Genomic DNA, 26,641 nt, shown 5'->3' on the forward strand with positions numbered 1-26,641 from the left:
AATTTCCCTCTTGTGGCTCTGTGTATGTTTAATATTAAAAAGACATTGTATTAACAGTATTCAAATTCTCCAACCACAGAATCTGAACATTTGGACTTCCACTTTCCAATTGTGTTATTATTTATTTTACTTTTATATTGATGAGCTTCAGAAGACCCATTGCCCTCCCCTGTAGGAAGATCATACGAATCACTCTGGCTATCTTCAATATGAAACATCCTGAATCCATTTACATGAAAAGAGTCTGTTAACCACGTCTCATGGAGGCATACAATATCATTATGTATGACATTCTTGTGATCAAATTGTTCAGCATACTTTTTCTTAAACCCTGCAATATGCCAGAATGACATGCCTATGACTTATTATTCAAACTGGACTGCTTCTGATTGTTCAACAAAGGTGATTTGGTGGAACTAGGTCAAGGTGTTTTTATTGTAAAGAAGGTTTTTGAAGCCAGTCGCTATCCCGCCCCACCCCATCCCCTTCTCCTGTAGATTGATGAACTATTCCTAGTTTAACTATCTCAAATTCATGTTTTAGATCAATTTGTTGTTATTACCATTGAGAGGTTAGTGGGCATGTCAGAATGTTTGAATATTTGAGCATTTTTCAAAAATTAGCTATCCTTCCTTTCTCCAACCCTTAACGCAGCATATTCCAGTAACCAGTCACATGGGAATGGTTGTACCGGTGTCTTTCAAGTTTTTATTATCCAGCATTCTAATATTTTCTGCTTATTGAAACTCAAATTAACTGCTTCATCCGAGCTTTTGCTAATCAATTCCACCACACCAGACCCATCAGATTTAACATTTGTACTGATAACAAATCTTTAGATGAAAGGGAAGCAGCTGATGGCATCTGGCCAGTAGCACTAATACATGCAATATATCATTGACCCTAAGATTTCTAAACAGGTGCACAGGAATTGAAACTGAAACCCCTTTAACCCTCTTTTGATGAAATAAGTTTGAACTGTCAATCTCACTCTCTTCTCTTCGAAGTATGTTCTCCATAATTGCTGTTGTTTTGTGAAGTCTTAGCTCACTAGCTCCAAACTGGCTAATTGCTTATTAGTACTCCTTAATCTATTTGAATTTACAGGAGGCTTAGTAAGGTTATCAACTGACACCACATCTTCTGTAGTTGTGTTGTGAGAGTGCAAGTTAGTCACCTCCCATATTTGCTGCTGGTCAAAAGCGAGTCTGCTGATGAAGATAGTCAGAGTAAATAAAAAATACTGTTTATCATCCGTATTAGCTCATTTTGACTTCTGACTCTAGGACTTTAGAACAGTAGGAGCTAAGGGGTTTCACCTCTCTGCCACCAAATCATTTTCCAAAGGAAGGATTTTAATGTCACCAAGTAGCACTTGTAGAAAATAAAGTGCATATTTGCATTTAAATAATTAGGCACATTTTTAGAACTTGTCAATTTGGGTAATGTGTTTAGCATTCCATAAAGCCTACCAATTGCTTTTAACTTTAAGTGTACCATTCTGGATCAATGATTATGTATTACGCCTCCGTAAACAAAAATCTACATATTCAGGTATCTCCCACCCCAGCCATCCTCGGGATACGATTTAATTTATAAATGGATGCAGTCCATATCATTCTCTTTGGTTTCACATTGGGGTACTTCCTATCTTTTTTTTGTATAACTTTTTATTATTTTGATGAAACAATAATACAAGACATTTTCCATATTGCCCATACAAGAAAAGTAATATGACACTATTGAAGTATAGACTATAAACGTATAGGTAAATATAAATACAAACTACTTAGCTAGAGAAACAAAATTCCAAATACCAAAATATATAGCAGACACAAACATTTAATAAATGTTAATATCACAGGAAAAAATCAGGAATAATCAGAAGTAAATAGAGAGGTAATACAAATTGAATAGTAAACAATGACTTATTGCAGTTGGGAAATGGGATGAATAAGCTTCTACAAATTCTTTACTAAAACAACAGTAAAACTGGAATTGCTAATGCAACACTTGTTTATAGCAGAGCACATGCTAAAATCATTCAGTAAATACTACAAGATTAAAAAAAGAATAATATTAATGATAAATCGTTAGTTACAGATAATAGGTAACCATGGTTTATCATGTTTAATAGCTAGTTGCATCAATGTTACCTTATCTCGGTCTGGTCCATGATTGTGGCATACAGAATCCCACCAAAGTTGTACGGACAGATTATTACGTGTTTTAAAATTACTAGCAGTAACTTGTAAAGCAATTGCAATTAATAAGTCAACTAATTTCCCAAGTAATGGATTGTAAACCACATTACATCTGCCCATTAAAAACAAGAGGAATAGAAAAGTAGAAGAAACATTGGAAATTACTATCGTGGACAAAAATTCCCACCCCAAAATTGACCACTTTAGGACAGAAAAAAACATACGTAAATAAGAAGCATCAACATTATCAGATCCTCAACAAGTATTTTGCCCTGCTATAAAGAATTTGGAGAGAATGCTAGGAACACAATACATCCTATTATAAAAAAATGTGAAAGTTTTATTTAAACTGGCTGAATGAGCTGCCCATATTGTATCTCAATCACAAATATCCCAAATACATTGTAGGTCAGCTTCCCATTTAAGTTCAGTATTTGACTTCTTTCTATCTGCCCTTTGCAAATATAGAACTTTATCTTAGAAGATGATGAGTTTATAGGAGTATCTATGAGGTTAATGTTAATCTCTTGGTCCACTGACATTGCTATGGACATTCCTACAGATGTCTATATTTAGTGAATGTTTATGTCGTTAATGAGGCGAGATATTCAAATATCAGGACAACTCCTGGAAGGGTCTACGAGTGTTATTTATGTGTATATGTAAGTGAATCGAGGGTAATTAAACCTTGTTCTGCCCAAGCCTTCCAGTACAGAAATCTATTATTTTTAATCCACTTATTATACCAAATGAGAGTTTTGAATATATCATGTTCAGACAAAGTAGAAACCATATAGGGTCTTAATAATTGGCATGTTTGTGAGATTGTAGAAGAGGGCCAAAATGTTGGCAGCATGACATGAATAATATATGGCAGTGGGAAAATCGAGCAATGACTGATGATTCTAATGGGAACTATAACTTATCATTACGTATAAGTGGGTTTGTCAAACGACTATATATTTGTATAGTACAAAAGCCTTGTTTTAATAAAGTTTTAAATCAGGAAACTTAACACATCCATGACATTTGGAAAGTTTTAATCTTGTTAAAGAGATCCTAGTATTTCCCATTCCAAAGACAGCTAGAGAGTATTGTATTTATCTTAGAGAAAAGGTTTTAGGAAGCCATAGCGGTACCAAAATTAGGGAAAAGTTTAAGATTTGTAAAATAATCATTTTTATTGCGTCTCACCTTCCCCACCAAGATAGGTATAGTGGGGGCCATTGTTGTGTGAGAGTTATTACTTTAGTATTAATTCATCTGTATTTATTTTAATAGTATGTCTAAGTGACTACAGTATATGTTCCAAGACATATCATTTTCAAAGGACTCCAGGGTAGTCCTACTGGAGCAAATTGTTCTTTACTGCAGAATTTATTAAGGGGAAGCACGTCTGATTTCCCTATAAAAACAACTTGCAAACATCCAGACCCAACACTAGATGGCAGGAGCATGTATGGCATGTGAATTTACAGCTCTACATGCCAAGAACACATGCTTACAGAGTAAGTAACATTAAGTTTGTATTCAGAGGGAGGAGCTTCGCGCGTAACCAAGATGGCCGCGTGAGCACAGGGCTCCCGAGACCCTCGCAACCTCCCGCATCTATCCTGTAAACTATCCTGATCATATTAACCGGTTTGTGAAAAAGAGCCATAGCTGAGGCGAACACCGTTGTCCGAATTTGAATCGGACTTCAGGAGCCGGAATAACATCGACTTGAATATTGCGGCCTGCCCCTCGGAATTGCCCGAGCTCGAGTTGGTGTGATGCCCGGGCAGTAGTTGAACAACAGCGGCCTGAGGGGACACTGATCTGACTTTCACTTTCGTTTTCGAGGCCTCTGTCTGATCCTACTTGAGAGCTAGCCTACTACTAGTGAAAGCTACTTGACTGCTAAGCGATTGTAGGTGCTGCTCCGATTGTGTGTTTTCGGCCCAGACGGACCGTGCCCTCTGATCTCCGCTGCCGATTGGATTGCAGATCCCGGTGTAGCCATTTTCTTTCGTTGCCTACTGTTCTGGAGAGTCTTCCTGTCCGTGATGGCGACTAAGCCTGATGGTGAGAAGCAAAAATCCAAGATCACTCGGCGAGGTGGCTACACCCAGGCAAATAATATGGATAGATAGCTCAAGCTAAAGGATCCCCTGGTGGACCGAGTAGATCACTGGATGGTGCTAAGGAGGACCCGGCCTCATCGACTGAATTGACCTTGCAAGGCGTCATGGGTGCCATTGACGGGATGAAGGCTTCCATCGGCCAACAATTTGAGACTCTTGCCCATAAGCTGGAGACCGTAGCGCTTGATGTTAATTTGATCCGCACGGATTTATCGAAAACCAACGAAAAGGTCAAATCATTGCATTTGAAAACTTCCAGCCTCACGGGTGATGTGTCTGAACTGCAGACGGAGGTCCGCAATCTGAGGACCTCGAATGACTTTTTTGCCCGCCGGTTGGAGGACTTTGAAAGCAAGGCTCGGCGCAACAACGTACGCATTATAGGGGTCCCGGAAAAATCGGAGGATCCGGCAGCTGATCTTTTTGTGGAAGATCTCGTCACCAAGCACCTTGCTCCTTAGGGGTTGAGCAAGTTCTTTACGGTTGAAAGAGCCCACAGAGTACCGGGTGGTAAACCGAAGGTGGGTGCCCCGCCGCGACCTCTCATCGCCAGAATCTTTAATTTCAGAGATAGAGATGCTATCCTGCAGGATTTGCGGACAAATGGACCCACGAAATATGAAAATACCACTGTGAGTTTCTACCCGGACTTTACACAGGCTGTCCAAAAGCAAAGACTTGAGTTACTGGGCGTCAAACGCCGACTGAGGGACATGGAACTGAAATACGCAATGCTTTTTCCAGCCAGGCTGCGTGTTGAATTCGAGGAACAGACGTACTTTTTTGATCGTCCAGAGATGGTAGGGGAATGGCTTGACACTTTGCAACACCGTCGTGACCAGGAGGAGCATTCTGGAGGAGCGGAGGGTGGTCCGACGGAGCAGGAATAGGAGCATGGTTTCCGGTCTCGGAACTTTATTGATAACCCTGACTATGGTTCGATGACTTTTATTGTATGATTGATATGTATACCCGGAGGTTGCTGGGCGATGGATGGGACTCTTTCCTCCTCTAGGTTTTTTTTTTGGAGACTAGTTTGATGTTAGGGCGACAGGCACACTGCAAGTTGGGGTGGCTATTTAGTCTTATGCAGGGGTGCAGGGTGGGGGGATTTGCAACGGGTTTTTCATTTGTGGGTGGGGGTTGTTTGCGTGGGTGTGTTTTGGTTTGGTGCAAGGCAACATATTGTTCTGTCAATTGATTTGGATGCTGAGTTCCGAGGGGGGTTGGATCCACTTTCACTTTCGGGATGGGGGTAGGGGATTGAGACTAATGAGTTGGAATGTGAATGGGTTAGGGGACAGGATAAAGCGAGGGGTTGTGTTGCAACTGTTGAAGCGACTTTCTCCTGATGTAGTATTGTTACAGGAAACGCATTTGATTGGTAACACTTGTCATGCCATGAACCGGAGAGGATATCGCCTGGTCGCTCATGCGGGGTTCTCCTCTGGTTCCAGGGGGGTGGGTATTCTAATTAGGCATTCTCTTCCCTTAGCGATTGATGCCACACTATTAGACGATAGGGGGCGCTATGTAGCTATCACTGGACGGTTGGAGGGTAGGATTATATCTTTACTCTCAGTTTATGTCCCCCCTGGTCTGCAGTCTACAACCTTTGCGGACCTGGGATAGGTATTATTGGGGCATCCTGAAGGAATTTTGATTGTGGGTGGAGATTTTAATTCAGTTGTTTCTGGTAGGGAAGATCGACACCCACCCAGGGACCTTGCCGGGTCGCAGAATTGGCTTAATGATTTAATAGACACACTGGGGTTGGTGGACTGCTGGAGATTACAACACCCGGCCCAGAACCAATACACTTTCCACTCGGGTGCACACGGTAGCCTTTCCAGGATTGATTACATCCTGATGCCAGCTGCGCATGCCCCCTCTGTTACTAAGGTTCGACATCTGGCTCAGAGAATCTCCGACCACTCCCCTTTGTGGCTTCGGATGGAGTTGCGTGTATGTACAGAGGGGCGAGTAGCCCCAATTAATCCGTGGTATCTCCGTACCCCTAAGACCCGTGCGGCGTTGATTAAATCCCTCAACCACTATTTTGTCGAAAATCAGGGATCTGTGTCTTCCGCGGTGTTGCTCTGGGAGGCCTTTAAGATGGTCATCCGAGGCCAGGCGTTGTCATTGATAGCCGGTGCGAAGAAGAGTAGAAATGAGGAGGTTGTGAGACTAGAGATTGAGATTACCGAATTGGAACGTACTCTGGAACAGGGCGTCACCCGTGAGAAGATGCATGTCTTGCGTCTTAAACAACTTGACTACAGGGCGCTGGTCACAGATGCCGCGAAAGTCATGGGCAGGGAGCAACAGGGGCGATTGTATGATGTCGGGGATAAAGCCGGCAAGCTGTTAGCATGGTTAGACAAAAAAGAGAGGGCTAGTCGCGTGGTTCCCGTGATTGAGAGAGTGAATGGTATGTGTGTGACTGGTCCTGAGGTGATTGTTCAGAGTTTTGCGGAGCATTTCCAGGAAGTGTATTCCCCCGTGTCGGATAGACCGGAGGAAGACTCCCATTTCTTGTTGCGAGATATAGCACTGCCCAGCTTATCTGACTCCGATAAAGAGTTGCTGGATGCTGTAATAAGCGTAGATGAAGTAGCTCTCGCTATACGCTCCATTCGTTCGGGAAAAGCGACGGGCCCTAATGGTCTCCCCATTGAACTTTATAAACTGCGCCCCGATACAGTAGCGCCGTATCTTCGTGACATGTTCTTGGAATCACGGGACATGGGCTCTCTTCCCCGTGATCAGCGTCTTGCGACCATAGTGGTGATTCACAAGGAGGGGAAACCAAGGGACCGCTGTGCTTCTTATAGGCAGATATCACTCCTTAATGCAGAGCCCAAGATCCTTGCTAAATTGTTAGCTAACCGTATAATAAAGGTGATTGGTGACTTGGTTCATCCGGACCAGTCCGGTTTCATTCCTCTTCGGAATACGGCTATGAATCTGCGGCGGTTGTACGGCGTTCTTGCGAGGACGTCATGGTTGCGTGAGCCGGCCATCTTGGCCTCTTTAGACGCCACGATGGCCTTTGATACTGTTGAGTGGCCATATTTGTGGGCCGTACTGGCTAAGTTCGGTTTTGGTCCTGGCTTTATTGGCTGGGTCAAGCTCCTTTATGAAGATCCATTGGCTCAGGTTGTGGTAAATGGTCGGGTTTCCAAGCCTTTCGCCCTTGGAAGAGATACAAGACAGGGTTGTCCGTTGTCTCCACTCTTATTTGCCCTTGCTCTTGAGCCCCTAGCTGCATGGATTAGGTGGGAACCATCGATAAAAGGTATTCAGTGGGCCCCAGACTTTGAAGACCGGATTTCGCTCTATGCAGACGATATACTGTTGTATTTGACGTCGCCCCGGAAGTCGTTAATAGTTTTGTTTGATGTCCTTACATCTTTTGGTAAAAATTCCGGCTTAGTTATTAACTGGACTAAATCTTATTTATATGTCCTTTCGGGTGAAGTCCCTCATTTGCCGCGCGATTGTCCCATCCAGGTTGCGCAGGCGGGTTTTAAGTATCTTGGGATATATGTGTCGCTGAACCCGACTTTCCGATACGAACAGAATTTGCTCCCACCTCTGAACCGGTTGAAGCTGTATGTGGTGCGCTGGTGCAAACTACCGCTTTCGCCACTCGGCCGTGCGGCGCTTTTTAAGATGATGTCATTGCCACGCTTTCTATATGCTCTTCATAACACCTTTGATGTAATCCCCGCGACCTATTTTCGGGCTATTGAGAGTCTCCAGAGGAAGTTGATTTGGGACGGGCGTTCACGTATCGCCCTTGCCAAGCTGACGCTACCATGGTACGATGGCGGTATTGCTCTCCCTGACATTAAGCAATATTACTGGGCGTCTCAATTAGGGGCTATTAATCATGGTATGTATGGCCCCGGGTTGAACCCTGCTTTTGCAATCGATAGGTGGTTGTTGCTGGGGGGAGATTATTATAGAGCGCTTTACTCCAGACTAGATGGCGGGAGACTCTCGGGACCCACAAAGATTGCAGTACGGATATGGCACTACGCAAACAGTGCGATTAGTTGGAAAGATCAACTGACCCGGGCGACTCCGCTTTTTGCTTCTGAGAGACTGGGTAGCTTGTGGAAAACGAAAGGATTTGAGAAATGGGATATGATTGGGATCAGTAAGGTGAGTGACCTCTGGGTCAAAGGCAAGTTTAAAACGTTTGAGGAATTGCAAGTAGAGTTCCAACTTGGTAAGATAGGATATTTCCGATATGCCCAGGTCCATCATGCTTTGCGGTCGGTTTTTCGCGAGAGTGCAAGTATCCCGGAATCCTCTCAGCTTGAGAATAGAATACTAGACGGTCATGTGCCGGATAGCACTATTTCTTTGATATATAAAAAGCTAATCAATGGTAGAACTGACTTGTTAGTGCTCCTCCAGGACGTTTGGACCCGAGATGGCCTTGAATTAGATGACGAGGATTGGCAGTCCGCGATCTCTTCTCCTAAGGAGGTCGCGATCCCGGCCCGTCTCCGGTTAGTGCAACATAAAATTCTACACAGAGTCTATGTGACTGGTCCCCGCTTGATTAGAATGGGTTACTCCACAGATGGTCTTTGTAAGCGTGGTTGTGGGTTGCTCTGGACTTTTTTGGATATAATTTGGGAGTGTCCCGTGGTTGCTGCCTTCTGGATTGGGGTGCACAATAAAATGGGAGAGGCTACCGGTGTTGCTCTACAACCTGAGGCTAGACGTTGTCTTCTGAATGTCTGGGAACCAACTGATTATATTGTCGCACAGACGCAGTGGGCAACCCTGGGAAATATGGTTGCTAAGAGAGACATAGCACAGTTGTGGGGTTCCCAGAGGCCACCCACGGTTGAGGCTTGGATGGAAAATATGGATTGGTGCATGTTTAGGGAGAAGACGGTTTATGTGGCACGAGGGCGACCCAGGATGTGAGGTAAGGTCTGGAGTCACTGGAACACTTACCGTGGGGATATTTGCACTCCTCCTCTTTTGGATGTCTCTGAGGTCCAGCTTTCCCCCTGACCCACCATTCCTGTAATGTGGACTGATTACTTGCTCTGAAGCTCGTCTCTCCCCTGCGTCCATTCCCTGATATAATTTATAAACCTTACTGTATGATTTTTTGCTCTCTTTCCTCGTTCGGAATATGTTCTATTGTACTGTATTTTTTGCCTTGTATTTTATTTACCTTTAATAAAAAGATTTACAAAAAAAAAAAAGTTTGTATTCAGAGAGCTCTGAAAAGGAATCCAACTCCCTAGAGAAGGCAGGTAAGGAAGTCTGTGGGTTAGATACAAGTAACAGTTTATCATAAGCTGTGATATGCTGATTATGGACCTTAAAACCACTAAAATGTTCAGAGGCTTTGATCTTCAATAAAATAGTTTCTAACATTGAAATAAAAAGTAGGGGGGATAAGGGACAACCCTACCTTGTGCCTCTTTGTAAAAGAAAATAGGAATACTAAACCCCATTAACAATGACTGACGATTGAGATTAAGAATTTAATAGTGAGATTAGATTTTTAAAAATTGGGTCCAGTGCTATGCCATTTAAGCGCCTTCACGAGGAGTAACTAATGGTTCTGTCAAAAGCTTTTTCTGCATCTAATGTTATTGCAGCCATCGAATATTTAAGATTGACTGCTTTATTAATAATGTCTAGAAAAGTACAAGAGTTGTCAGCAATGTTCTTTCCCTTAATAAAACCTGATTGTTCCGGGCTTATAAGTGTTGGTAATATAGTTTCCACTCTAAAACCTAAAGCTTCGGGAAATATCTTGCAATTAGCATTAAAAAACATAATGGGTCTATAATTTTGGCATAGGGAGGATCCTTTTCTTTTTTATGACTAAGACAAATCATGACTTCATTAAAGAAGCCCTGAGATTTGTGTGAATTGGTAAAGTTATGTATTAAAGTGTAAATTTGGGGATTAAAAGAATAATTCCACGGTGAACATGTTTGGACCTGGGACTTTGCCAGTAGGTAGTTGTTGTAAAGCAATAAGCAGCTTCACTTGTGTTAAAAAAGCCTCTAAGGAAGAGAAATCAATATTATCAGAGGAGGGACGTTACAAAGAGGCAAAATATACATCCATTAAATAATCTGGAGGGGTAAATTCAGGTGTATATAATCTATAAAAGTTGGCAAGAAAATCAGCTATGTATAAGTTCTGTAGTTCTCTATGGCCATCTTTGTGGATACTCAATTATATTACATATTTTTCTTTATCAAACTTAAGATATTTAGCTAGAATTGATCTGCATTTATTCCTACTGCCATAAAATCTTGCATTAGGCTGCAATAAGTAACTACACGCCTTTTCAGTGCAACATTTATTAAATTGGTTCTCAGCCTTATCCAGCTCTTCCAAGACTGTAGAATTGTATTTTGACATGTAATATTTATGTTCCAATTGTTTAATTGTATCTAATATTGAACATTTCTTAAATTGGATCTTAGCTAGCTCTTTCAAGACTGTAGCATTATATTCTGATGTATATTATTTATACATCAGCGGCAGCTTTCTCAACACGGGTGGTCGGATTTCTCAATGCGAGTGGCCACGTATGCTCGCAACCTTCTATTCGTGTTGAGAAAGCTGCCGCTCATGTAAAAAATCTACTCAAGAGGCAGAAAGGGTGCAGCGCCCACTTGCACTGTGCATGGTGCCGTTCGCGATAATTTCACAGCGCGGACAAACACCCAGCACTGAAAATTATCGTAAACTGAATTTTTCTAACCCACTCTGCCGCTTGAAGAGCTCCACATATCGCGGTGGGGTTTTTTTGCACTTCGCCCAGACTTAGGGCAGATACATAAGAACGCTGAAACCATAGTAAGAAAATTGTGTATTTACAGACAATTCTCCATTGCAGTAGCTTTTGTGTACCAATAATAAACATTTCATGATTTCATGAACAAAATCTCTTTTAAAAAACAGGTGTAGAATCCTCAGCAGGGATAAAAAATATTTACAAAACAAATTAGACTGAAAATCCACTACAACTGATGAAAATAATGTAGCACCAGCAAGACATCTTTTAAATTGCACGAAGCAGTAGTTATCACATTTTTAACATATTTCTTTCTTCTAACCCTCAAAAATACAATATATTTCACTGAAAATATCACCCAGAAAACGCAGCATTGTTATATTTCATGTAAAATTCAACTAACCAGTTCATTGGCAAACACAACTGACGATAAATAATGCTAAGTACTTCCACAATTTTAAGGCTTTGACTTAAAACAGCAGTATTATCCATAAGAGGCAGCTAACAAATAGAGTTACTGCTAAGGTAAGCTTTATAGCTTTGCCTAAGACCCTCTTATTCCACCCTAATTAACAAGCATTTACAATGCAATGGTCTCGGCATTCTTAAAGTTAGAGCTATTGGCATTGCTCATGACATTATTTTTATTTATGTTTTTGTTTTTAAAACATAAATAATTGGCATTGTCATTTACAATGCCAATAGCAGGGCATGACAGCAAGCACAAGCAACGAGGGGGCAGGACAGCAAGCACAAGCAACAAGGGAGCAGGACAGCAAGCACAAGCAACGAGGGGGCAGGGGCAGGACAGCAAGCACAAGCAATGAGGGGGCAGGGGCAGGAGATCAAGCACAAGCAACGAGGGGGCAGGAGAGCAAGCACAACCAGCGAGGGGGGGCAGGAGAGCAAGCACAACCAGCGAGGGGGGGTCAGGAGAGCAAGCACAACAAGCGAGGGGGGGCAGGAGATCAAGCACAACCAACGAGGGGGGGGCAGGAGAGCAAGCACAACCAACGAGGGGGGGCAGGAGAGCAAGCACAGGCAACGAGGGGGGCAGGAGAGCAAGCACAACCAATGAGGGGGGCAGGAGAGCAAGCACAAGCAACGAGTGGGCAGGACAGCAAGCACAAGCAACGAGGGGACAGGACATCAAGCACAAGTAACAAGGGGGCAGGATAGCAAGCACAAGCAACTAGGGGGCAGGGGCAGGACAGCAAGCAAAAGCAACGAGGGGGCAAGGGCAGGAGAGCAAGCACAAGCAACGAGGGGGCAGGGGCAGGAGAGCAAGCACAAGAAGTGAGGGGGGGCAGGAGAGCAAGCACAACCATCTAAGGGGGAGGCAGGAGAGCAAGCACAACCATCGAAGGGGGAGGCAGGAGAGCAAGCACAACCAGCGAGGGGGGGCAGGAGAGCAAGCACAATCAGCGAGGGGGGAAGGAGAGCAAGCACAACCAACGAAGGGGGGAGGCAGGAGAGCGATCACAACGAACGAGGGGGGCAGGAGAAGAAGCACAAGCAACGAGGGGGAGCAGGAGAGCAAGCATAAGCAACGAGGGGGGCGGGAGAGCAAGCACAAGCAACGAGGGTGCAGGACAGCAAGCACAAGCAACGAGGGGGCAGGACAGCAAGCACAAGCAACGAGGGGGCAGGACAGCAAGCACAAGCAACGAGGAGGACAGTAGAGCAAGCACAAGCAACGAGGGGGCAGAACAGCAAGCACAAGCAACGAGTGGGGCAGGAGAGCAAGCACAAGCAACGAGGGGGGCAGGAGAGCAAGCACTAGCAACGAGGGGGCAGGAGAGCAAGTATAAGCAACGAGGGGGCAGGACAGCAAGCACAACCAACGAGAGGGGGCAGGAGAGCAAGCACAACGAACGAGGGGGGGAGCAGGAGAGCAAGCACAACCAACGAGGGGGGGAGCAGGAGAGCAAGCACAACAAGTGAGGGGGGGAGCAGGAGAGCAAGCGCAACCAGCGAGGGGGGGAGCAGGAGAGCAAGCACAACCAGCGAGGGAGGGGCAGGAGAGCAAGCACAACGAACGAGGGGGGGCAGGAGAGCAAGCACAAGCAACGAGGGCGGGTCAGGACAGCAAGCACAACGAATGAGGGGGGCAGGAGAGCAAGCACAAGCAACGAGGGGGGCAGGACAGCAAGCACAATGAAGGAGGGGGGCAGGACAGCAAGCACAACAAGCTCTACGGTCCTCCCATGAATGTGTGTGGCGCTGGCGTTGCATCAATTTCCGATCCCAAACCTTTTGGGCACAACATTTTGAGAGGCATTACCAATTGCACTCCTTTGCCTTGCATAGTGTGCTTAGTAAGTCTGGGCTGCAGTGGTGGAAACGTTTCCCACCACCAGGAAGCGCGGGCAGGGAAAAAGACAACGAAACTAGGGAGACAGCTGGAAAACACATGCATTCTCGTAGAGTGCTTAGAGAAAAAGAAAAAGTAGCACCCTAAAAGGTTGCAGGGGAAGGACGTAAGAAATGTCCCAAGCTCCAGATCTTTTTACATTGATGAGAAAGACTGGGGGGAGCGCTTACAGAATAAGCCCAGAAAGGGAAGCCTCAGAGAGACCTATTTACCACAAACTGTTTATCCTATTTTGATTTGAGAAAATTCCGCATTACCCATTAATAGATTTGTAATAGGCAATAAGTAAAATGATAACAGTATTATTAGCATGCGGGTGTAAGTGCATGACAATGTGAGCATTATCCGCATAGACAAAAGCCTATTTCCAAATTAACTAATAACAAAAGGATAAGCCAGAGCATAGGGTGGCAGAGCGCTTTACAGACACGTCATTGAAAAACGACGAATTAACACAGATCCTGAGACAGCAAAAAAAGGCCACTAGATACATGGGCATATCTTTGTGTGACAAGTTTGTAACAACAAGGTAGTTAAAGTGGGCGCAGAATCTGAAAGGTTAAGCTCCGGTGTGCTAAGTTTGGGTATGATATGTTATGGTGCTTTGGCTATGCTGTTTGTTTCTTTTTTTATTTCCTCGTTTGGTGCATCTGCACACACTAAATACATATAAGTTACCCGATTTAACTATTACCAAAGGCATTGACAATTTACATTCCTAATAAAATAACAAGGTATTTTATGGCCTCCTGAAGGTTCTTACACGAGGCAATGGGAACACTGCGAATGTCGAGGGGTCTGCTTTAGCCCCTCACCGCAAGGAAGCACCGCCCTTGCTTGAACTTATCACAACTGAGGAGGACGGCCACTGTTTCGCGCTTTGAACCTGCGGAAAAACACCCACCAGTGTCTCTCCTGGAACCTGTGGCTCTGATGGGAAGTCACTAAGCCCCGAAACCAACCTAGCACATTCCTGAGGTTCATGCCCGAGTACCTCATCCAGTCCATGTTTTGTCTTTGCATTCTGGGACTCATAGTCCTGTTGACCACATTGCGAATGCAGGACTGCATAGAACAGTATTACAATAAAAAGACTTGATTGGATGAGCTGCTCACGCAGACACATGAGCCCTGGCTGACTGAGAGTCCACACTACAAGTACCCCTTGAACAGACACACGCTTACAATCTACCAGAAAGTGATCAATTGCAACAGAGTGCTCCATGAAATGGATGCAAAAAACACAGAATGTTCAAGTTTCTCAGGTTCACATACGAGTAGCTCATCGAGGCCGCATTTTAACATTGCATTCTGGGACTTGTCGTCCTGATGCTATTGGGTTGTAAACAGCAGCACTGGATGAGAAACACACAGGTCATTGTTTGGAGTCACAGGGCTTGGAATCCTTGTTTACTGCCTACTGGTCAGAATTTCAAGGTTCCAGTCTCGTCCATACAGTTACTTTTCCCAATGTCCTTCATGGAGTGGGTGGACAATCCCTGCCCCTTTACAGTTCATTAATCTCTCTGATTGGACCTCTCCAGGTCCATTTACCTTCAGTTTGTTTGCCTTGGCATTCTCAGAGTGAATAGGGTGACTGCAGACAATAGCACCAGGGTATGATATGTTTTTTTTTTTTTAAGATATTTAGCTAGAATTGATCTGCATTTATTCCTACTGATAATTATAATAAATTATAATTTAATTTTTTTTATATTTTATTTAATTAAATAAATAATAATATAATATATAATAAAATAAATAAATAAAAATAATAATAAATAAAAAAAAAAAAAAAAAACAACGAACAAGGGGGGGCAGGTCAGCAAGCACAACGAACGAGGGGAGGGCAGGAGAGCAAGCACAATGAACGAGGGGTCAGGGGCAGGACAGCACGCACAACGAACGAGCGGGCAGGGGCAGGACAGCAAGCACAACGAACGAGGGGGGGCAGGATAGCAAGCACAACGAACGAGGAGGAGGTCAGTACAGCAAGCACAACGAACGAGGGGGCAGGGGCAGGACAGCAAGCACAACGAACGGGGGGGCAGGACAGCAAGCACAACGAACGAGGAGGGGGGTCAGGACAGCAAGCACAACGAACGAGGGGGGCAGGACAGCAAGCACAACGAACGAGGAGGGGGGTCAGGACAGCAAGCACAACGAACGTGGGGGCAGGGGCAGGACAGCAAGCACAACGAACAACACATACTCACCGGAGGACTCGGCAGCTTCTCGACTTCTTCCGGCGGCGGTCGGGCAGAAATGGCGTCAGGAAAGCGGCGCCATTTTCGCATTCGGGGGCGTGTCTTTTGCGGTTGACTGACAGATGACGTCACAGACTTAAAAACTGCAAAAAACACGCCCCGAATCCGAAAAAGACGGGGCTTGAACGGAGTGACGCCCTTCTCCTCCAATGGCTGGCCTCCGTTTAGGAAGCCAGCCAATGGAGAAGAGGGGCGGGTTCAAGCCCCCATACAGTTGTTTACATTAAATCTCGGCTGCGCGAACACTGCTGTGCAGTGTAACGCTAGGCCGAGAACTAAAAACTACCTTGGTCTGCCCTCCTCATTTAATTATATTGCTTAGACAGTCATTGAAGAGTGATATATTTATCTGAAAACAGCTGCTAGCTCTGGGTAAAATACGTATGAAGAATGGTGATAAATAGTTCTTGAGTCTAATGCCCTTTATATACAGCAACTAAATTACTACCCAGGCTAGTTGATCACTTGTGTTGTTCCATCACTTGCTGGAGGTAAGAGCAGACAATACTATCTTTCAGTTGTTCACATTATTCTTACAAGACCAAACTAAGGGGCAGATTTATAAACTGGCAGACACCCATTTCTCCACCAGCACGATGGAGTAAATTACTCCATTGTCCTGGCAGAGGTACCATCCATCAGATTTAGAAATTACCACTAAGCAGGAGGGTCATTATAAAGCATTAGCAGGAACCGCCGTCATAGCTGTTCTTGTCAGTACTTTTTGCAGTTCAGTACATGGCTCTGTCAACATGACAAAGGTCTGCACCACACTGTCTTCTTTTTTATTTTCAAAAACAAAATCCCGAAGAGGGATTTTCTTTTTGGAAAATAAAAATAAATTGCTCCCCTCACCATGGGAGTCCTCTCCCATGGTGAGGTGAGCATTAAGCAGTTTTCATTGCCCTTTACTGTCAGGGTGGTCCTGGCAGAGAAGAGCAGTGACAATTGACCTCTAATTACACCCATCTGAATTTAGGTGGATGAATTAGAAGTCTGCCTCTGACGGCTCTTACTCAGTGTGAGGGGTTTTGTCATAGCAGAGATGGAGTAGTCTCTTCCATGATTAAACCAAAGGTCTGCCCGCAACTAAATTCGGCAGGAGGACCATTATGGTGGTGGTATGCATAGTCATACTAGGTCACCGTTGTGATGGAGTATGCTTACTGCCCAACATATAAGTAAATTAAATTGGCCCACTTCCATTCTCAAATTCCATCATGTTACCAGGGCATACTGGAGGCCTCCTCACTCTGTCACATATTTTTCAACATTTACATCCATCTCCGCTCAGACATCAGAATATCCTTTAGCTGCCTGGTTCTTTCTTACTTGGATGAGACACAGCTCATCATGCATCTTGATAATCAGGTGGAATGATCTATTTCCAATTTTTGCAACTGCCTGTCAGCTGTCCAGCAGTGGAAAGGAAATAACTTTCTCAAAATGAATGCCTGTAAGTCAGAAAATTTCATTTTGGGTAGAAACAGAAAAAGCTGGAATACCTCTCCCTGGTGGTTTCTATGGATGCAGCACCACACTCTTACTGAAGGTCAAATCCCTGGACATTATTATTGATCACGATCTGTCTCCTTCAAAAGGCTTGTAAATATAGTCTTGTGATCATGCTTTTAAATATTGTGCCTTCCCAGACAAGTTCCTCCGCCATTGCTTGTATGTCAATCGTTCTGATTACACTGTGATGAAAATGCAAAGCACCCAAAATGCAGTGGTGCATTTAATTTCAGACTGAACATGTTTCTAATGAACTGTATGCTTCAACACTTAGCTCATTGCTCCATATCTTACTACTCGGTCACTGCGGTCTAGTAACTCTCTTCTTCTCTGGATGCCAAGGGGAGCTTTGAGGCAGTAGGTCATGGAGATCAATCAGCACTAGGCACCATTTCAACTCTGCACAATTTCTTCCTACTTTGACTTCAAGGGATGTATTGCACATAGTGCCCCATGGGCGCAATGTGTGTGTACTCCTGCTTTTTGCACCTTGGTGCACTATGGTATTACAGAAGGGGTCAAAGACACTTCTGTGGCCATATGTGTAATACTATCAGTGCTGATGCCCATATAGTGCCTATGCTATCTTCAGAGGGTGTTTCCTCATTTGCATGTGGGTATGGCTCCAGGCAAAGAGGAAATCACTTTGCCTCTGATCCCACGCAGTTTTTTGGATGCGTCCGCAGAGGGAAACATGCAGTTTAGAAACACACTGAAAGTTCACCACAAAACTTTGACACTCTGACAGTGCACCCTGTGTGAGCAGCCCTCTTGAGGAGAGAAAGAGGGTCCCACGGACCCCGACAAACATTCCCCTGCAGGCAGGTGCAATGAATCAGTGCACCCACTTGTAAGGGGAGCTCTAACCCCTCTTCAAAGTGCAGGCAGATTGCCGCCTGCAAAGAGAAACACAGAGTAGCTTTGAAGCACCCACTTCATACGTCACTGAATGCTCTGCCCCCAGGGCAGCACGAGTACACAGCTGCCCTATGGGTAGTACAATCATCATAATAGGGTTCACTGTCCCTGTTCGCACCTGGCACACCTGCTTAAAGGTGCGCCATGGAACACGCAAGGACAGTGCACGCAATATGTAATAAGGGCCTGGTAGGCACTGAAAACCTACTTGTTCTTTTAATTCCCTTTCTCTTTACATTGTGTTTCTTGGTCATGTCATTTGCTTTTGCTTTTCAGTGCCACGAAATATAAAGGTTGCACTCTATAAGACCCAAAGGCCAATCTAATCAAGACCCAAATATTGGATCTTACCAGGCCTTGCTTCCAAACTGTAACAGCACTTCATGAGCACACGTAGGAGAAGGAAGAAACCTTGGCAGCAGGGTCTTCATATACCCTCCTCTTTCTAGGGGTGAATGTCTGGAAAGGCTTACTTTTCTATCCAGTGGGTGGGATATGAGCACCATCCCCGAGCTCGCTCCTCGATACAACAAAATTACATTAAGGTGATCAAAACACCAAAATCAGTTGGTTGTACAGGAGTAATTCTGTAAACTTTCCACACCACCTGACCCAGTCCAAAGCAAGCAGCCAGCCTGGCTCTCGTTCTGTTCACAGGCCTTTGCTTCACGTGTGGCCTAGCTGTTCCTGGGTCCTCCATGAAGCCAGGATATTTCCTAGATATTCAGTCCATCAAGTGAGCTCAGCTGGAGATGGTTTATACCGATCTCCGTGTATCAGCATTAGAGGGGCACCAGACTGCTTAGATCTGTCTGGCTCCAGTGCAGAGGGGAAACTCTGTCAGTGCTTTCTTGGATGTGGGGGCAGAGTCCGTGGGGCTGCTGCGCAGCCACAATCCAGCTTGACATGATGACCCTCTGGAGAGGAGCAGATCATAGCTGCCACAGTAAAGACAGTTCCCTTCTAGACTCAGAAGGCCCCTTGCATGAGGCCAGCCTTACAGAACAAACAAGCATTTACAATGCAATGGTTTTGCCTTTGTTAAAGTTAGAGCTATTGGCATTGCTCTTGACATTATTTTTATTTATGTGTTTTTTTAAAACATAAATAAATGGCATTGTCATTTACAATGCAACTAGCTTTATCTCTCGCAAATGACACACACAAACACCCACAGAGAGCCCCCCACACACACACACAGCCCCCCCCACACACACACACAGAGCCCCCCACACACACACCCACACAGAGCCCCCCACACACACAGCCACACAAAGCCCCCCCACACACACACCCACACGGAGCCCTCCACACACACCCACACAGAGCCCCCCCACACACTGCGACCCCCCCCACACACTGCAAGCCCTACACACTGCGACCCCCATTTCAATAGATGTGTGATGCTTACCTGGTACTAAATTGGTCCATGCATGGCTGAAAGGTTGAAATGGTGTAGGAGGCAAGGGGACAAATGTGAGCATGGAGAGAAAGGAGTATAAGTTTGAGATTAGTGACTGGGTGAAAATAAAATCAGGAAGGACACAGGGTGGTCTTTCCAAATTAGATGGTCTATTTCAGGTAGAAAATGTCAGTAGGTTCTTTGTGTTCTTGAGGGGGGGATAGGTCCAACCGGCACCATAATCGGACGTTTATTGTTTATACCCATTCACAACAGGTAACTAGGCAGGATGGTCGTCTCAGAGCCCAATCAGCAGTGAAGCAACAAGGTCCCTAAACCTCCGTAGAAGCATGTGAAACACTGAGGGGCCCTCCTCACCACACACAGGGCTGAATCTGCACTCTGCATCTGCACTCTGAATCTCCACTCTGCACTCTGAATCTCCACTCTGCACTCTGAATCTCCACTCTGCACTCTGAATCTCCACTCTGCACTCTGAATCTGCACTCTGAATCTCCACTCTGCACTCTGAATCTGCACTCTGAATCTGCACTCTGAATCTGCACTCTGCACTCTGAATCTGCACTCTGCACTCTGAATCTGCACTCTGCACTCTGAATCTGCACTCTGCACTCTGAATCTGCACTCTGCACTCTGAATCTGCACTCTGAATCTCCACTCTGCACTCTGAATCTCCACTCTGCACTCTGAATCTCCACTCTGCACTCTGAATCTCCACTCTGAATCTGCACTCTGAATCTGCACTCTGAATCTGCACTCTGAATCTGCACTCTGCACTCTGAATCTGCACTCTGCACTCTGAATCTGCACTCTGAATCTGCACTCTGAATCTGCACTCTGAATCTGCACTCTGAATCTGCACTCTGAATCTCCACTCTGAATCTCCACTCTGAATCTCCACTCTGCACTCTGAATCTGCACTCTGAATCTGCACTCTGAATCTGCACTCTGAATCTGCACTCTGAATCTGCACTCTGAATCTGCACTCTGAATCTCCACTCTGAATCTGCACTCTGAATCTCCACTCTGAATCTCCACTCTGAATCTCCACTCTGAATCTCCACTCTGAATCTGCACTCTGAATCTGCACTCTGAATCTGCACTCTGAATCTGCACTCTGAATCTGCACTCTGAATCTGCACTCTGAATCTGCACTCTGAATCTCCACTCTGAATCTCCACTCTGAATCTCCACTCTGAATCTCCACTCTGAATCACTCTGAATCTCCACTCTGAATCTCCACTCTGAATCTGCACTCTGCACTCTGAATCTGCACTCTGCATCTGCACTCTGCATCTGCACTCTGAATCTGCACTCTGAATCTCCACTCTGAATCTCCACTCTGAATCTCCACTCTGAATCTCCACTCTGAATCTCCACTCTGAATCTCCACTCTGAATCTCCACTCTGAATCTCCACTCTGCATCTGCACTCTGCATCTGCACTCTGAATCTGCACTCTGAATCTGCACTCTGAATCTGCACTCTGAATCTGCACTCTGAATCTCCACTCTGAATCTCCACTCTGCACTCTGAATCTGCACTCTGAATCTCCACTCTGAATCTCCACTCTGCACTCTGAATCTGCACTCTGAATCTGCACTCTGAATCTGCACTCTGAATCTCCACTCTGAATCTCCACTCTGAATCTCCACTCTGAATCTGCACTCTGAATCTGCACTCTGAATCTGCACTCTGAATCTGCACTCTGAATCTGCACTCTGAATCTCCACTCTGCACTCTGAATCTGCACTCTGAATCTCCACTCTGAATCTGCACTCTGAATCTCCACTCTGAATCTCCACTCTGCACTCTGAATCTGCACTCTGAATCTGCACTCTGAATCTGCACTCTGAATCTGCACTCTGCACTCTGAATCTGCACTCTGAATCTGCACTCTGAATCTGCACTCTGCACTCTGAATCTGCACTCTGAATCTGCACTCTGAATCTGCACTCTGAATCTGCACTCTACACTCTGAATCTGCACTCTACACTCTCAATCTGCACTCTGAATCTGCACTCTACACTCTGAATCTGCACTCTACACTCTCAATCTGCACTCTCAATCTGCACTCTACACTCTCAATCTGCACTCTCAATCTGCACTCTACACTCTCAATCTGCACTCTACACTCTCAATCTGCACTCTCAATCTGCACTCTCAATCTGCACTCTCAATCTGCACTCTCAATCTGCACTCTCAATCTGCACTCTCAATCTGCACTCTGCACTCTCAATCTGCACTCTGCACTCTGAATCTGCACTCTGAATCTGCACTCTGAATCTACACTCTACACTCTGAATCTGCACTCTGAATCTGCACTCTGAATCTGCACTCTGCATCTGCACTCTGCATCTGCACTCTGCATCTGCACTCTACACTCTGAATCTGCACTCTGCACTCTGAATCTGCACTCTGCACTCTGAATCTCCACTCTGCACTCTGAATCTGCACTCTGCACTCTCAATCTGCACTCTCAATCTGCACTCTCAATCTGCACTCTGCACTCTCAATCTGCACTCTGCACTCTGAATCTGCACTCTGAATCTGCACTCTGAATCGACACTCTACACTCTGAATCTGCACTCTGAATCGACACTCTACACTCTGAATCTGCACTCTGAATCTGCACTCTGAATCTGCACTCTGAATCTGCACTCTGCATCTGCACTCTACACTCTGAATCTGCACTCTGCACTCTGAATCTGCACTCTGCACTCTGAATCTCCACTCTGCACTCTGAATCTGCACTCTGCACTCTGAATCTGCACTCTGAATCTGCACTCTGCATCTGCACTCTGCATCTGCACTCTGCATCTGCACTCTGCATCTGCACTCTGCATCTGCACTCTGCATCTGCACTCTGCACTCTGAATCTGCACTCTGCATCTGCACTCTGCATCTGCACTCTGAATCTGCACTCTGAATCTGCACTCTGAATCTGCACTCTGAATCTGCACTCTGCACTCTGCATCTGCACTCTGCACTCTGAATCTGCACTCTGAATCTGCACTCTGCACTCTGAATCTGCACTCTGCACTCTGAATCTCCACTCTGCACTCTGAATCTGCACTCTGCATCTGCACTCTGCATCTGCACTCTGCATCTGCACTCTGCATCTGCACTCTGAATCTGCACTCTGAATCTGCACTCTACACTCTGAATCTGCACTCTGAATCTGCACTCTGAATCTGCACTCTGAATCTGCACTCTGAATCTGCACTCTGCACTCTCAATCTGCACTCTGCACTCTCAATCTGCACTCTGCACTCTGAATCTGCACTCTGCACTCTGAATCTGCACTCTGAATCTGCACTCTGAATCTGCACTCTGATTCTGCACTCTGAATCTGCACTCTACACTCTGAATCTGCACTCTGAATCTGCACTCTGAATCTGCACTCTGAATCTGCACTCTGCACTCTCAATCTGCACTCTCAATCTGCACTCTCAATCTGCACTCTGCACTCTCAATCTGCACTCTGCACTCTGCACTCTCAATCTGCACTCTCAATCTGCACTCTCAATCTGCACTCTCAATCTGCACTCTGCACTCTCAATCTGCACTCTGCACTCTCAATCTGCACTCTCAATCTGCACTCTGCACTCTCAATCTGCACTCTGCACTCTCAGTCTGCACTCTCAATCTGCACTCTGCACTCTCAATCTGCACTCTCAATCTGCACTCTCAATCTGCACTCTCAGTCTGCACTATCAGTCTGCACTATCAGTCTGCACTATCAGTCTGCACTGCAATATCAGTCTGCACTATCAGTCTGCACTATCAGTCTGCACTCGCACTCTGCACTCTGCACTCTGCACTCTGCACTCGCACTCTGCACTCGCACTCGCACTCTGCACTCGCACTCTGAATCTGCACTCTGACTCTGAATCTGCACTCTGACTCTGAATCTGCACTCTGACTCTGAATCTGCACGCCTTAAAATCCACTCTCGGTTCCTTTGTTTGCCTGATGTTCGTTACCAAATTTTATTAAAAGGTGAGCAGGAAGTTTCAAAGTGCGACAGCATAAACATTTTTTTTAACTATCAGCTTACGATTCCTACCTTATTTGGAAGTTTATCTACTTGAAATATTCCCTTTGTTCTGTAGTAAGCAGACCTTTTTATTCCTCGTGTTAATACGCATGCAATGTTTGTCAATGCCCAGCGGGTCAGGCAGTGTTCAGTAGCACAATATTGCTGCCTCGTGGCCTTTCGCTGCCGCGGGAAGTGCACAATTAGGCGATGCTGTGATCCCGGGTGCACTTTTCTGGTCGGAAAGTGGAAAGTTAGTGGTTTCACAGTGGGGGTCGGTGCCCTATAATAGGTAACACATGGGAAGCTCTAAATAAATAACTTCATCTAATGAGGCTGTCATTAAATAAAAAAAAGTAGCATGCTCGCCGCTGGGACATTTATCACCGCACAAATTAGTCTGTTTTCGCCTCATTAAAATAAAGAGAAACCAGCGTGAATTCGGTATACTTTACTCCCATGAAATAAAACACATCCAGCAAAGGACCTAACTCTAAAACGGATATTCACATATATGTACATCATTTCAGTCCTTTTTAATGTCCACAACGCTAAAACGTATAAAATAAACAAGCTTATAGTAACAATGAAAATGCTGCATCGGAAGGCGGGTGCCGGCTCAATGCCGGGACAGATTCGGGGGCGTTCCCGGCTTTTGGCTGACGTCGCGTGACGTCGGCAAAAGCCAAAGAATCTCGGGAACGCCCCCGAATCTGGTCCGGCATTGACGGACAGGCCCCTCGTCCAATGGCTAGCCTCCATTTATGGAGCTAGCCAATCGGAGGAGGGGGCGTATCCCGACCCACACACACAACTCAAGAGGTTTTTTTGGCACATGCGCAAAGCGCATGGCTAGTCAAAACCTAAAAACAAGAGGGCCGAGCACGTGCACCAAATGCACACACAAAATGTTTTTTATGAGTAAGTTCTCTTGATCTTTACCCTTCCTCTTAGATCCAGGACAAGAAAAATACTTGTATATTTAACAGTTTGGTTATGGTTATCCCAGTAGATGCTGCTGGCGCATTTGCTCTAACGTTTACTGCTGATGTGATGTTAAGGGAATACCAAGGTCGGTGAACCAAGCACCAAAAAGACAAATCCTTTCATTATTCATCCTTAGAAAATTGATTAGACTTACTGTTTAACATGTCTTATTATTTAGTAACCAGAACTGTTATAATACACATTCAAGTTGAAACTTGGTAATACTTAAAGGGCCATGTGTAGGTAATCCCATTTTACCGAATCTAAAATACCGAATTTTACCGATTCGGTATTTTAGAATCGGAAAATGGGATGTAGGTTAAAAATTGGTAAAATATACCGAATCGGTAAAAATCGGAATGTCCGATTCGGTATTTACCGATTTGGTAAATACCGAATCTGTAAAATCCGAATCGGTTATTCCCATTCATCCCTATGGGCCTCCCATAGGAATGAATGGGAATTACCGATTCGGTATTTACCGATTCGGTAAATACCGAATCATTAAATACCGAATCGGAGATACAAAATACAACCAATTGAGCTTTTCAACCAATCAGGTTCATCCACCACACCCCACAACAAAGCAACAGAGGAATCAACCAATCAAATGCATCTACCCCACCCCACTACCAGGAAGTGGCCACACCCATGCAGGTGCAGAGTAACTGAACATTCTGGAGAGCTGTGAGACACTGAGTAACTGGCTGCCCTAAGCTGAGCTGAAGTGCATGATGGAATCCCAGCACTCACAGAGGAAAGGAGCAGAGCGCAAAAAAAAAAAATTCAGCACAGCTGAACTGTAGGTGCTGGTGGAGGAGGTTGTGAGACACCACACCCAGCTATTTGGAAAACAGTCTGTGAAAAGAAACACCTGGCTGGGAATCCAGTCAAAGGTGAACGCCATTGGGGTCACAACACTGTGGAAATTGATGACCTTAAAAAACGGTGGTATTATCTCAGGATCATAACGAAAAAAAGCTGGCAGCATAGAAAAAAGAAGCCCGAGCCACAGGGGGAGGAAGTAGCAGGGCACCTGCCCTAACAGACCTGGAGCAGCTGGTGGAGTCCACCCTGGAGCCCAAGAGTGTCCATGGGATAGGGGATGCCGACAGCTCAGCCAGAGCTGCAACAAAACAAGGTAAGCTGCATGGACATCAATCCTCCCCCTTCCCTGTCCCCCTTCCCCAATGTGTTTGTGTGTTTCACACTCCAGTACAGGTTTTAGGATTTACCTGCAATGCATCATGGGAGACGTAGTCATAGAAACATACATCACTACAATCATCACAGAAAACAGCAAGGCATGCCACACACTACATCCATAAGCAGTTGAGGACATTGTAATTGTGTGAGAGGAATATGATTTAATAATGACACACAGGTTTACAGCACCACTGAGCCAATGTCCATACTGTCCACAGGAGAGTCATCGCGCAGGACAGTGCAGGAAAGGGAGAAAAGGGCACCCCAAATGGAAAGGATTGAGGACGCAGGCACAGGTGCTGGGCAAAGCACTGAGCCGCCACCCGCACCCTCAGCACAGGCAGCATCAACACCAGAGTGAGCCACCACAGTACAGAATTGTTCACCTCTGCTGTACAACTCACCACAGCAGGACCCACCAGCACTCTCTCTCTCACCAGCTACAGATTCCTCAGAACTGGTAAGGCCAAGGAGGCATGATGTGCCCTCTCTCTAAATCATGGAGACGTCCAATGATGATGATAGGGAGGGTGACACCCAAACGGGTCCACTGGAGGCAAACAACGCTGGGCAGCAGTCCACCTCTGAAGGTGTGCATACCGGTGCCAGATGCCGTAGGGTCCGGGAGAGAGGCACAACTGAGGATGGAGAGAGGGTCTTCTGTGGGCTGGAGGCCACAATGGTCAAAGTGCAGCGCCTGCAGGCAAAAGGAATATTATCAGTTCAGAAACAGATGCGCCACTTAAACACCAAGATGGGTAACATAGACCGGGCAATTCGCTCCATGGCA

At 45.3% G+C, this 26,641-nt stretch overlaps 1 protein-coding gene across 1 annotated transcript in view; it reads left to right on the forward strand.

Annotated features, from left to right (window-relative positions):
- ZNF704 (zinc finger protein 704) overlaps positions 1–26,641 on the forward strand; it is a 657,857-nt gene that overhangs the window by 539,318 nt on the left and 91,898 nt on the right. The window lies entirely within an intron of this gene.

The sequence above is a fragment of the Lissotriton helveticus genome, chromosome 4_1 (genome assembly GCF_964261635.1).
Source record: "Lissotriton helveticus chromosome 4_1, aLisHel1.1, whole genome shotgun sequence".
In the NCBI taxonomy this organism is placed as follows: Eukaryota; Metazoa; Chordata; class Amphibia; order Caudata; family Salamandridae; genus Lissotriton; species Lissotriton helveticus.